The sequence below is a fragment of the Hibiscus syriacus genome, unplaced genomic scaffold, assembly GCF_006381635.1.
Source record: "Hibiscus syriacus cultivar Baekdansim isolate YM2019G1 unplaced genomic scaffold, ASM638163v2 tig00110556_pilon, whole genome shotgun sequence".
NCBI lineage: Eukaryota > Viridiplantae > Streptophyta > Magnoliopsida > Malvales > Malvaceae > Hibiscus > Hibiscus syriacus.
In genome coordinates, this window is record NW_024062779.1 from 1,913,475 (window position 1) to 1,925,507 (window position 12,033).

The 12,033-nt window shown below is 33.4% G+C and overlaps 1 long non-coding RNA gene and 1 pseudogene across 1 annotated transcript; both read left to right on the top strand.

Moving 5' to 3' along the window:
- Nucleotides 1–292: 292 nt before the first annotated feature.
- Nucleotides 293–793, top strand: LOC120131462. Its single transcript, XR_005516924.1, has 2 exons — nt 293–433; nt 743–793. It is a non-coding gene; the product is annotated as an uncharacterized LOC120131462 (long non-coding RNA).
- Nucleotides 794–4,763: 3,970 nt separating this feature from the next.
- LOC120131823 overlaps nt 4,764–12,033 on the top strand; it is a 48,940-nt pseudogene continuing 41,670 nt past the window's right edge.

A 12,033-nucleotide genomic window follows, 5' to 3' on the forward strand; every position in this document is an offset into this window, starting at 1 on the left:
ACCCCATCTTCTTTTCCCTCTCACCAAAACTCCATCTCTCACCCAACAAATCCACGCGTGTATCGTCCTGTATGGGTTCAACGGCTCCGTCGTTTTCAGTTCCAGGCTCACCGACGCCTATATCCGTTTGGGTTCTCTGCAATCAACCAAAGGTTTGTTCCAGGCTCACCACATTCGATTTCTTATTGCTTTTTTGCGGTTCTTAATTTTCATGTGTACATATAACTTTGTAGGTTTTCTACTTTGAAGCTTGTGTGTCAGGAAGTATCTTTGAGGGTCTCCTTCCTGAGGGTTTGAATATCTATGCCACTACAGCATCAAATGCTGAGGAGAGCAGTTGGGGAACCTATTGTCCCGGAGACTACCCAAGTCCTCCCCCAGAATATGACACCTGCTTGGGAGATTTGTACAGTGTCGCTTGGATGGAGGACAGGTCAGTATTCAAGCATGTTGATTATTTAAGTCCTTTTCGTTTATCCATGGAATTATTGAATTCACAAGTATTTCAAAGTTGAAGCTGATTGTCTGGATCTGTTTTCTCCAGATTTAAGCAAGTTTTAAATAAATCAACTTCAGTTTGTTTCTTGGCTACAAAGTGGGTGTTATACATGTAAATTTGATTCTTAAGTGTGATCTAAGACTAAAGTAGATATCTTTTAAAACCGAGGAATGAACTTTTGTTTTGTTTCTGTTGAATTTCATCTATTGGTGTGAATCCTAATACTGTGTTTCTGTTGAGCAGTGACGTGCATATTTTGCGGACAGAGAATTTGCACCAGCAATATGAAGTTGTAAGACTTTTTACAAAGTGTTTTTGCATGAACTCTTTTCTTTTATATGGTAGTTATCGATTACTGTTTAGATCTAAGAAATATGAAAATATATCGAAAAAGCGACAGGCCTAAACTCTTGGTCTGTATCGTTCTCTATGGGTTCAACAGCTCCGTCGTTTTCGGTTACAGGCTCAATGTTTGTTCCAATGTTTAATTGCAGACTTCCATTGTATGGATATGTACTTGAATTTTGAAATGTGGTTTGGTTGATTTTGGAATGAAATTATTTGAAGAGGCTAGTGAAAGGAATGTGGTTTTCTGGGGTACGATGATAACGGATTTACCAAAAATGGGAAGGGGTCGGAGGCTATTGCCTTGTTTAGACAAATATTGCAGCAGACTTTAACTCCAAACTCTGCTACCTTGGATAACATTCTTGGTTAGTGACGTAATCGGTTTTCGTTCAGGTATGAATTTTCTTGGCGGAAAAATATAGTGAATAAATAAATGGTTTTAATGAAAATATTTTGGAGTCGTCATCGACCTTTTGGATTAGATAGGTCGAATACCTAAAAATCATCTTTTAAAATAGTTTTTAAGAAAAAAACTATTTAAAAGAAAAACCGGTCTGCGTGTAACCAAAAATTTATTATTTTTAGTAATAAAAAAAGATTTGTGGTCGGTTACGTTTGGGAAGTATTAGCACCCCCACAACGCCCAGAATTGATACCCATCGATTATAAATTGTCTCTAGTAATAGAAATTTAAAAATTCGAATATGAATTTAATTTACGATCCTGTTATTTCAGATTCAATTATATAAAATTCTAAGGAAAAAATATTTTTTATAAAATTAAAGTAAATATATACATATATACTTAGGGTTTTATAAATAGGGTATTTATTTATTTAAAAATATCATAAAATGACATATAGTTACTTTAAGACACCCCTTTATTTAATAGTAAAAAATAAATAAATATTAATAAGAATATGATAATTTTTCCTAAAAAATAATTTAAATAAAACAAAATTAAATATAATATTTTATTTATTTAAAAATATCAGAAAATGACATCTAGTTACTTTAAGACAGTCCATTTCTTAATATTAAAAAATAAATAAATATTATTATTTAATTAATTGGTGAAATTAATCAAATAATATTTACAAATCTTTCATATATATATATATATATATATATATATATATATTAATATGACTAAAATAAAATAAAGATAAATAAAGAATAATAATTAAAGTACTAAAATAAAAATATTGAAAAATAAAGGATAATAATAAAAATAAAAGAAAATTTCAATAAAAATGACCAAAATAAAAGGAATTAAAAGCTATAGGATTAAATTGTAAAATATAAGAATTAATGGACATAATTTGAAATATCATAAAATATAAGTATTAACAATGTAATTTAGCCATAAATATTAATACGAGATTAAAATAAAAATTATTAAAATTATAAGGGACTAAATAGGGTATTTACCCTAAATATTTATAAGTATAGTGCAGTGACTAAAATATAAATGAAACAAAATTAGAAAACCAAATTAAAATTCACAAAAACATACTTCAATGACTAACATTAAAGTTTACAAAACATAAAAGATCGCAGATATAGTTTTCCCATGTGGGAAATTACATAAGCACCCCTCACCAAAAATGCATCGTTTGCGGAGGAATTTAAATACCCTTAACCCAACCGAGAAAGGCTCCAAGCCTTTCATTTTCTTTCTTTTTTTCTCTCTCTTTCTGAGAGAGAGATAACAATTCTCTCTGCCTTCTCTCTAGGATTCCCTCGCCGGAGAGAATCCGGCCACCGTTGGCCATCGTTTTTCGGCGCCTATCGTCGCCGTTGGTCACCGCTCATGGTGGCCAAAAAATATTAAAACACCCCAAATGAGAGATCCGAACGCCCTAAGGCCGATTTCGGTCTCCGTTTCCCCTAAAAAGCCCCAAAATTACCTAGATCTAGATTTATACCTTCAGTATTTTTGTTTCCCGAGGACGCGTAGAGGTTTCGACAGTTCAGTAAGTTCTCGATCTCTTCTCTCTTTCTTTTGGTTGTCTTCATTTCTGTTTGGTGTATGGTTATTCGTCTCTTCGTGTTTCCTTCGTATTTTGTTTGCTGTTGGTCGTTGGTGGTTGCTTGCTCTTCGTGGTTGCTGTTTTTCTTGCAGGTTCGATGGATGACTTTTATAGCCACCACAGTGTCCTCCTCGGATCGGGTAATAGAGGGAGCGCCTTGGTGAGTCACCGAACTATGGTAGTGACTCACCCCTATAGATGCAATGTGGAGGGGCAGCTGTCTTCGGGAGTCTTCTGGCGAGACTGGCGTCGTGACAGATGAGCGTCGACGAGGTGGTGGCAGCAGAGGCGGCGGCCGTGTGGCCCTAGGGTTTCATGCTGGATGTATATGGACCGTTGGATCAAAGCCAGATCCAACGGCTAATAGATGCGGCGGTTGTAAGCTGAGATGATGAAACCCTAGTTGGGTTTAGGGTTATTATTGGGCCGGGTATGGATCTGGTCTAGATCGGGTCTGGGCCTTTGGGTTTTTGGGTCGGATCTGGGATCCATTTGTAATTGGGCTCCGAGTTTGGGCCTGTAATTATTGATAATTTAATAATAATAATAATAATAATAATAATGAAATATTATTATTAATAATAATAAATAAAAAAACAAATGGACGAAAAAAAACTAGTGTCTTCAGTTAGGTTGGGGAAGAAGATGGGGTGGGGTTGAAGAAGAGCCGATCAAAATGGTTTAGCTGTGGTGGTCAATAATCTAACTTAGCATATAACGATCCAACTGTGATTTCCGTTACGTCTACTAACGACTGTTAACGTCTAGTGACCATTTTATAACAAACGATAACATTAGTGACTGATTTGTGACTTTCTAAAAAATCAGTGGCGAAAACGAACACTACCCCAAACATGAGTGACCATTGGCGTAGTTTAGCCAATTTTTTTTTAAAATATAACTCTAATGATATTGAATTTTCCCACATTTGACATCTTTATTATTCGAACTCAAAATATTAAAGAATAATAATAATTCTTTTACTATTAAAATCAGTTTATATGTGCTAATGCCTAAATTAATTTCTAAAGAATAGTACTATTTTTTCACTTTGATGTTTTAAGATTTTAAAAAAAGAGTAAAGACTTTGATATTTTTGTCCGATTATTTAGATATTATTTTTTAGTGATATATATATATATATATATATATATATATATAATTATTATATATAAAATTAATTTTTTATTATAAAAAATTTAGAAATTTAGAGGCATTTATTTTTTATATTCATATTTTGATGTGTTTCATCTAAAAATTTATATAAATTAGTTGAATCATGAATGGGCTGAATAAATTATATATTAATTTTTCAATTGACATCACTTATAAATTCAATCACTATTTTTTCTTCTTTTTAAGTAAGAATTTAAAATGAACATAAAATAGTGCTACACATCATTACAAAAAACATTAATTTGAGTTCGAGGAATATAACGTGACCTTGATTGGGTGGCCGCAATCGTGTTCGAGAGGATAGTAAGCTGAAGAGTAGTTACTCGTCTTGGCTTAATAATGAAACTCAGCCTACAAACTATCCAGTTTGTTTATTTAGATAACTTTTGATGATAAGTATTATAATTTAATTCTTAAAAAATATTTTATTATTATTCAGATTTGGTTAAATTATGTATTTAGTATCTAAATATTGATTTTGATCCGTTTTAGTATCTAAACTTTCAATTTTTTCAAAATCATACATTTTTTTGTTTTCCTTTAGTACATCGCCATTAAAACCTTAACGGTATTACATTTTTTATAGGTAAATTATATCATTAATTACTCAACTATCTTCTCACTCCCATTTCGGTACTATTTGAGCCTCACTGGGTTTGTTCGTTTGAACTGACCATTAAAAAGTTGACTGGTTTGGCAAGGGCAGATATGGCTTTAGAGTCCCAAATGCTCGCAAAACCAGGGTAAGTGGAGTTTGGACATGAGCCTACCTTTTTAAACATGTAATTGTTTTTAATGTGAGAAGTTTTAGGATGTTTTATACTTTATTGTGAAAGAAGTCTTGGGGTGGCATTTATGTTTGTTTGGTTCACTAACAATGTAATTATGACGTGTTTTTATGGGTTTGCTATTTTTCTCTTGCGAGTTTTGCAGTGAAGCTGTTGTTACCGAACATAAAACATCCACAGTAGGTTTAGTTGACGGGGTTTCTTCATTGTCACAATGTTCGGGATACCACTCTGCTTGGTTGGGGGCTCCAGGTCAAGTATCAATGGTTGATATTGTGAAGATGGGCAGGCCAAAAAACAAGGCTTCTGTCATACCAAACCCACCTCATCAAAGTGTTAATAATTGGCATCTTGCAGTACCTCCTTCAGCAGCAGCACATCCCAATTTACATTCACCACATGATCATGCTTCCAAGGTGTCATATGTTACTAATGAACCCAAAATCACCACAAACCAACATAGTTCTCCAAGTGATGAATGTCCTCCCATTGACATCCCTTTTGCTGTCAGTGTGAACTCTATCTTAGAAGCACGTGCAGAACCTCGATTGTATGCAGACGCATCTAAATTTCCTGTGGATAGAAATAACCAAGACATAAAAGCTGAATTAGAGGAAGCTCGGGCAGGGGATGGTGGTCCTATTGAAACTGTCAACTCTAACCATGTCCAGTCTTCTATTTCAAGTAGAAATATACAAGAGGATGATTTTGGAGGCTCATCTCTTTATGATAATAACTTACATACCGGTTCCTATCAGCCTCAAAGGCATGCTTTTGAGAATTATGAAGGTTAGTGTTGTGCTTTAAGGCACCCAATCTTTTGTGATTATGATGAAGGTTACCTAGTTCTTTACATGAATTAATCACTTATGATTAAGGCAAACAATGATTGCAATTTTGGAATTTTCTTTTAAAATCCATTTCTGATTGTCTTGCAATATCAGTATTTATGTTTTTTTGTCAAATCACACCAAACCTGTAACACCCCAACCCGTATCCGACTTGAATACGAGTCCGAGATGTCACATTGACTTTTAAAAACGATATTCTTACAAAATATCAAAACATTTGAACTCATTTTAAGAAAATATGATCATATATTGTTGAATTATGTTTGTTATAAAATTTTGAGGTAAAACGTATTTATGAACAGTAAAATAAGATATGAACATTACCGTGAACAGTATACTGCTACAGTACCCGAATGTTAAATTTTCCAGATTGTCATAGGGGAACCGATTCCCCTGATACAGGGAACCGATACCCTGCTACAGTACTTCCGTAAAATACGTATAAATTCATAAAATCCAAGGTTTCATCATTATACATTTACCATTTACATATATACGTTTAAAACATTTCCAAAACTCGATCAGAGCGTATCTAATACAAATCTTTTTTATTACATGCCAACTAAATTCTTTCTAACAAAATACATGTAATTCGATCTACATTTCTGATCTGATCTTCGGTAAGGAGAACTGACATGTCTTGTTCCTCTTTACTTCTCTTTTCGCTTTCCGAACCTACGTGTGAAACAATCACACGCTAATTCGATGACTTAGTGAGGCATATAAAACATATAATATAACCATATACCATTTCATATAAACAAACGACATACATCTGCAAATACTATCATTAATCACTTTTACTTACCATATATTCATCACTTAACATCATAAATCAATCAAATTCCTTATAAATTTTTAATTACCTTACAATAATAACCAAACTTTTATTCCATCATCGTTTGACCAAGAACATAACCTTACATCTTCTTCCATTGTGATTAAGCATATACTTTACGGAATCAAACAATCTTTCACATTACCTTGCACATTTTTCTTACTTCTCCATCGAACTTATCATCTACATTTCCATATAAACTTCATCATATCTGATCCATATCATACTTGATTAACTCACTTTTTTTTCTTCCTATCTTATTACTCTATCACCTTTCTCTTACAACTAGTCAATAACAACTGTTCAATCTAGGGCACAAACCCTAATCGATTAATCATTCATTTTTTTCCAATCAGAATTATCTCAACCATAGTTTACTTAACTTATCAAATCCACATTCATTATCATACACCATGAAATTTTCTTTGTTCGCTCTCAACATTTCAACGTCTTCCATCTTATTAAATAATCACCGACATACCTATTTCTTAAACGTTTTTCCGAACAATATTCACATCAATGAATCTTCCATTATTCCCATTATAACATTTGTTTACCATATTTTAGCTCAACCGCATAGCAACTAAATTACTTCATCTAACTTTTCCACTTTAGAATAGTGGAAATTCTCTAACATTATCCAGTTGCACATTTAAATTTTCTGAAAGAAATCCTTAACTTTTTAATCTAGGGTACAACCCTTATCAACTCAATCATATACCTTCTTTTCAATCGAAATTTTCCTCAACAATATCTTACTCACACACAGTATTATTTATCTATTTCAAAATCAAACGTTATAAATTCTTTTATCTTATAAATTGTTCACCGACATACTCATTCTCAAACTTTTCTATTACTCTTTATATTCTCTTGAACATTCAAATCCTTATCTCCTTCACTACATCACATTACGTAATCAATATATACAACTATATCCAAATCCACTTCATATTCGATTATCATAACCTAAAAATATCTTATAATTCTAATACATTTCCATCACATACTTTTGTTAGCCATCGCTAACTCTTTCCATCTATAATGCAAATCCCTTATCATATTCACACTTGATAAGTGCTTAATTTAGTTAATATTTTACTTTTAAATTACTTTTTAATCATTGATTTTTGTAGCTTATTTGTTCATTTTAATTCATTTTCTGTACATGACGTAAGATTATGGAAATTGCACAAAAAGGACACAATTCTGTAGATTTTTTATTTTCGAAATCAAAGCTGGCTGGAATTCGGATTTGGATTAAACTCAAATTTAGGAAAATATTTTAAACATTATATTTTATCTTTGTATTTTAGTTTAAATAGGTTTTTAGTATTTTAATTAAGTTTTAGGATATTATTTTTATATTTTATCTTTATCTTTGTATTTTAGTTTAAATAGGTTTTAGTATTTTAATTAGGATTTAGAATATTATATTATTTTTTAGGTATTTTAGTTTAAATAGTTTTAAGTGTTTTAATTAGGATTTAATATGTTTTAGCTTGTTTTTAGGATTTTGAAGGCTATAAATACCCTCTAAGGGTGAGCCTAGAAACATATCTCTCTCATTTGAGAATAAAATCTTCTTTTTCTCTCTAGCTTTCTCTCTATTTTTCACATACTTTTCTATTATGCTAAGTATGACTTTGGTTATGCTTAGCTAATTTTCTTTCAAGCCGAAGACTAAAGCGAAGGCTCAATTCCAAACGTGAGAATTGTAAGGTACTTAAATCGCTTCGGATTTTCTCTCTGTTTTCTGAAGCTTACTTTTCAAATCAAAACTATTTCAACATTGGTCCAGATATTGTTATGGTTAATGTTTGAAGAAGGATTTGCTTATTGAAGCATATTCAACTTCCCGAGAACACACTTAGCAAAATTGTTTGCTAAGAGGAAACTGAGATCAGAATCAGTTGTTGTTGAAACGACATAATCTGAGTTGGCAGCAAAGAATTGTTCTTGTAAGCTTACGTGAATCTTGAAGTAAAAATTTGTTTCGATGATCCGAGGAATTTGAGGCGAAGCTGAAGTCTGAGGCAGTTTTCACAATAAGTTTCTCTTTATCTTAATCTCTTTAATTTGTTTATTTAATTATTTTTTTCTTTTTATTTAATTCTTATTTTTTTATTTTAACCATAACTTTTAAAAAAAATCCCCCTTTTATATTTATTACTATTAATATTTATTATTATATTATTATTTTTCTTTTTTCTTTCTTATTTTATTTTAATATATCTTTTCAACTTCATCTGGAATTCTATCTTTTTCTAAAATCAAGAAAGAGTTTTATTAAATCAGAAACACCACAGTCCCTGTGGATCGACCCTGCTTCTCTATACTACATTTTCATTTTTATTTATTAAGAAGCCATGAATTATTTTGATAGAAAAACGAAGGTTATCAAATTAGGCGCCGTTGGCGGGGACTAACGACAAGTACTGATTTATTTTTCTAGTTTTTGATTTATGACCAGAAGTAACCCAGGTGAATTAGTAGATCTAGATCCAGAGATCGAAGCACGAGCACGAAGAATCCACACACAAACTCTTCGAGAAAAGAGAAAAAGACAAGAAGAACAAGAGCAAAGTTCAGAAGCAGAATCAATTCCAGGGACAGACTCTGAAGCAGACGCATACAACATCCCGATGGCAGAAGAAGAACAAACGATCCGAGAGCTAGCCACAGCTCCTGTCACTCAGACGCCATTATGCATTAATTTTCCTAGTGGCAGGACTGCGTTTCAATTAAAGACAGGACTCATTCATCTTCTTCCCACTTTCCACGGCTTTCCCACTGAAGATCCGTACAAACACTTGTTGGAATTCCACATGGTTTGCACTAGCATGAAACCACAGGGAGTTACCGAGGATCAAATTAAATTGAGAGCTTTCCCTTTCTCTTTATCTGACTTGGCTAAAGATTAGTTATTTTATTTACCTCCAAATTCAGTTAATTCATGGGCTGACATGAATCGAATTTTTCTTGACAGGTTCTTTCCAGCGGCTAAAGCAAGCGAGTTGCGAAGGAGCATTCTTTCCATTCAGAAAAAGAGCGAAGAAAGTCTTTATGACTATTGGGAGCGATTTAAAAAGCTTTACGCATGTTGTCCACAACACGGATTAAGTGAGCAAACGTTACTTTAATACTTTTATGAAGGTCTTTTACCAATGGAGATGAAAATGGTGGATGCCGCCAGTGGAGGAGCATTAGTTAACATGACCCCAACAACAACAAGAGAATTGATTTCAACCATGGCAGCCAACTCTCAACAGTTTTCGAGTGAACCCAGCCGATGGGTTCACGAGATAAGTACATTTTCCCTTGAAAATAAGTTAGATAAATTAACTGAAGTAGTTAATTAACTTGTTGCAGGAAAATCTGGAGCAACAAGAGCATGTGGGATATGCACAAAGCTAGACCATCCGACGGATTGCTGCCCGCTGATACAAGAAAGAGGAAATGCAGAAATTAATGCAGTAGGGAACTTTCCAGGTCCTCCACAAAGAGAATACAACCCATACAGCAATACTTACAATCCAGGATGGCGAGACCACCCAAACTTCAGCTATGCGACAAATCAGAGACTAACTTATCAACAAAGGCCTCCTCCTCAACAACAAACGCAAAACTCATCATTGGAGGAACTCATAGGAAAGTTAACAATTTCACAAGAAAAGTTCATTGCATCCCAAGAAAAATTCCAAAACCGAACCAAAACACATCTTCAAGAGTTAGATAATCAAGTAAGCATACTAGCTCAAACTATGGGAAAATTGGAATCACAAGGAAAACTACATTCTCAAACGGAGTTAAATCCGAGAGAGAATGTTAGTGCCATCACACTCAGAAGTGGAAAAGTTATCTCACCCGAAGTTCCAGCATAAAAAGATACACATCAGGAAGACGCACATCAGGAAGACGCACATCAGAAAGAACAAGAGGAAATACCACCTCCAGAAATACAACGTCTGACTCACATCCTTCTCTTTCTTCTCATGAAATCACGCCACCACCATTCCCATCAAGGTTGATGAAGCATGATAAAAGAGCTGAAGAAAGGGAGATCTTAGAGGTTTTCCAAAAAGTTCAAGTCAACATACCTCTTCTTGAAGTAATTCAACAAGTACCAATGTATGCTCGATTTTTAAAAGAACTTTGTATTACAAAGATGAAATTAACGGGACACAAAAAGGTAAATTTTGGAGAACATGTTTCTGAAAATTTTCAACGAAAACTCCCACCAAAGATGAAGGATCAAGGTATATTCGCTATACCTTGCAAAATAGGTAATTTCAAAATTAAACGTGCAATGTGTGACTTAGGAGCTTCAATTAATGTTATGCCATTTTCTATATATAAAATGATTACTAATGAGCCTTTGAAGGAAACAGGAATAACCATTTAGTTGGCTGATCGATCTGTGATCTATCCAGTGGGAGTAATGGAAAACGTCTTGGTAAAGGTCGATGTATTATTATTTCCTGCAGATTTCTATGTCATTGACATGGACATGATAAGTCGAATTCTTATTCCGAGGTACTCTTAGGTCGACCCTTCCTAAGCACAACACATACAAAGATCGATGTTAGAAGTGGTATACTAACAATGGAATTTGATGGTGAAATCGTTGAATTTGATGTTTATAAAGCAATGAAATGCCCTGATCATGTTGAAAGAATTAATTTTGTTGATATTATAGATCCTTTAATTGATGAATATATTGAATCTAATTTTTCTTATGATCTTTTTAAGGATCCTGAACTTTGCCACGAAGATGAAGAAAGGGAGTTTGAAAATATTAATTCAATCAATTCTGATTTATCTTTATATTCCTCTAAAACTAAAATTTTACCTTATGTTTTGCAGGCACCTAAGGTATAATTGAAGCAATTACCGGAGCATTTGAAATATGTCATTTTGGGCAAAAATGAAACTTTACCAGTGATCATCTCAAGTAAATTATCCAAAGGAGAAGAGGAAGCTTTGGTAGCGATATTGAGCTCTCACAAAGAAGCCATAGGATGGACCATTACCGACATTAAAGGATTAAGTCCCTCGACTTGCATGCATAAGATCAAAGTCGAAGAAGGAGCAAAGCCACCACGTGAAGGACAACGTCGATTAAATACACTGATGATGAAAGTTCCCAAGAAAGAAATTCAAAAACTCCTTGACGCTGACGTAATCTATCCAATTTTGGATAGTAATTGGGTAAGTCCGATTCATGTAGTTCCCAAGAAAATGGGAGTCACAGTGGTCGAAAATCAAGAAGGGGAGTTAGTTCCAACTAGAGTTCAAAATGGATGGCGAGTTTGTATTGATTACAGGAAGTTGAACTCTCTTACTCAAAAAGATCATTTTCCTCTTCCTTTTATAGATCAAATGATTGAAAGATTAGCTGGGAAAACTCATTATTGTTGTCTTGATAGTTTTCAGGTTTTTTTCAAATCCCAGTGGCGCCAGAGGATCAAGAAAAAATGACTTTTACTTGTCCCTTCGGT